Source organism: Lactuca saligna, chromosome 9 (assembly GCF_052625555.1).
Source record: "Lactuca saligna cultivar CGN05327 chromosome 9, ASM5262555v1, whole genome shotgun sequence".
NCBI classification, from domain to species: domain Eukaryota; kingdom Viridiplantae; phylum Streptophyta; class Magnoliopsida; order Asterales; family Asteraceae; genus Lactuca; species Lactuca saligna.
The window spans coordinates 40,131,234-40,133,864 of record NC_136425.1 but is presented as its reverse complement, the minus strand read 5'-3'; the positions used below and the strand labels follow the sequence as shown (position 1 = coordinate 40,133,864).

The 2,631-nt window shown below is 34.0% G+C and overlaps 1 pseudogene; it reads left to right on the top strand.

Moving 5' to 3' along the window:
- The first annotated feature begins 488 nt into the window (after nucleotides 1–488).
- LOC145016255 (uncharacterized) lies at nucleotides 489–2,321 on the top strand (annotated as a pseudogene).
- The last annotated feature ends 310 nt before the right edge of the window (nucleotides 2,322–2,631 follow it).

The following is a 2,631-nucleotide window of genomic DNA, read 5'->3' as shown; positions in this document are numbered from 1 at the left end:
CTTAGCTTCCTCGAACAATCAAAATCCCATTCATAAAATCTTTCATATTAATCCCATTTATTCCATCGACTTCTCAATCATGACCATGGTGATAATTTAATACGCCATAAGATCAAGCTTTCGATCATCAAACTTCATGGGTGTGGAGGGAAAACAAACAGACGATCTTGAGGAATGATCAGAAGAACACCATAGATAAGAAATCAACCCCTAAACTAACTTTACTACCTCTAATCGCCCTAATTTTATGCGAAGTTTCCGGGGGTCCATTTGGTGTAGAAGATTCAGTCAAATCTGGAGGTGGAGCTCTACTTTCATTACTAGGGTTCTTAATTTTCCCCATTTTTTGGAGCATCCCAGAAGCACTAATCACGGCCGAACTCGCCACAAGCTTCCCTGAAAACGGCGGTTATGTCATCTGGATATCACCGGCATTCGACCCTTTTTGGGGTTTCCAAGAAGGGTTTTGGAAATGGTTTAGTGGGGTTATGGATAACGCACTCTACCCTGTATTATTTCTCGATTATTTGAAGCAATCAATCCCAATCTTCGATCAATTATACGTTAGAATTCCAACCCTTTTAGCAATTACTATCTTATTAACTCGTCTGAACTACAGAGATCTTCACATTGTCGGATTTTCCATTGTTCTTCTTGCTTCTTTCTCACTCCTTCCATTTGCAGTCAGGGGTATTCTTTCAATCCCCAAAATCAGGCCTAAAAGATGGATAACTTTGGATTTCAAGAAAGTTCAATGGAGGGGTTACTTCAATAACATGTTTTGGAACTTGAATTATTGGGATAAAGCAAGTACATAAGCTGGTGAAGTTGAAAATCCAAGTAGGACGTTTCTGAAAGCTTGATCTCAAGACCCCAGGGACCGAAGGATGAGATTGTCTCTTGATGTAGCAAAGAGGTTCTTAAGGTTGCAAGATATGCTTGGGTTCGATAAGGCCAACAATACTATCGACTGGCTGCTCATGAAATCAAAACCCGCTATTCAAGATCTACTTCCCCAGCAGTTAGACCATACTTGCAGTCTCATTGGTCTGTCAAATAGCGGTTCTTCTGCATCAGAATGTGAAGTTATGTTTGGAATTGATGATCAATCTATGGAGAAAATTAGGGAAGATACGGTGATTATAGTAGGTAACGCAAAATCTACTTCCTCTAGCAGTAACAAAGAGAAGAAAAAACTTGATAGAGGAGTTAGGAAAAGTGCGTATATTCATAACTAGCTTTCTAAAGAAACTAGGGAACAAGTAAGAGCAAGGGCAAGGAAGAGGACAACTGAAAAGAGATATAACAAGATTGGTGGGGGTGATGTTGGTGGTTCTGGCTCTGATTAGTATTCTAAATTTAGACCACATTTCGATCAGGTGATGAATAAAAATGTAAATCGATTAGGGTCTTGGATTCCCTTTGGCCGGAGAGAGAGAGAGAGAGAGAGAGAGAGAGAGAGAGAGAGAGAGAGAGAGAGAAAGAGAGAGAGACCTTTTCTATATTAAATAATATTTTTTTTAAATAAGGCAAAAACTTCAAAAATGGTCCCTGTAATAGTGAAAAGACAGAAATGCCCTTCACTTAACGGTCAAAAGCTAACGGAGTTAGCGAAAAGGACCATTTGTTAAAAGTTTTGAAACCACAGGGACCATCTGTGAGGTTTTTTGAACTTAGGGACTAAACTTGATATTTTCGGAAACCATAGTGATCATTTTTGAAGTTTTGTCAAAAAAAATGTAGTTTGAAAATTTTCTACAATGCATTATTTTTTAAAAGTATTTTAATAATTAAATATTGACAAAAATACATAAATGGTCCTTGTGGTTGATAAAATAAACCAACTTTAGTCCTTATGACGAATTGTTTGCATAAATGGTCATTGGGGTTTCAAAATGTTGTAGAAACGGTTATTTTAGCTAACGGTGTTAAATTTTCCAGTTAAAACTTTTGTAAAATGACACATTTACCATTCCTGTCATAAGAACCATTTATGTAATTTGTTCAAGTCATAGGGACAATTTATGAAATTTTGTCTATTATATATTATCTTTATAATTTATTTATTTATATTTTTTATGAATTAATTTTTTATATGCTGTTTCGAATATAATGTCTCATTTTTATATTTCTTTTTCACTTATATTTTTTTGACTTTTTTGCTCAAATAAATTTCTTTAAATTTTTGATGTTTTTTTTCGAATGTATTAATGTTTTTTTTATGTTTTGTTTGAATATTTTTTTTGATGTTTTGTTTGTATACATGTTTAACATTGTTAATATATATTTTTTTTACATTTTGTTTTTTTATAGGGAAATAAGTAATCTAACCATTTTTGTATTGTAACGTTTTTTTTCTAACAACCACTTTTTTTTTTAAATAACTACTTGATCCGGAATTCATACATTTCAGGAAATGTTATTAAATGAGTTAAATCTAACCCCATATTGTGATGTCCGTGTCAAAAACCCACATTACTATGTTTGGATTTCTCTGTTCCGAGCTATTCTTAGTTCAAAAAATGTTTTCTACCGGTGAAAAACTCCAACAATAGTGAATATTGTGATGTCCGTGTCAAAAATGTTTTCTACCGGTGAAAAACTCCAAAAAATGTTTTCTACCGGTAAAAA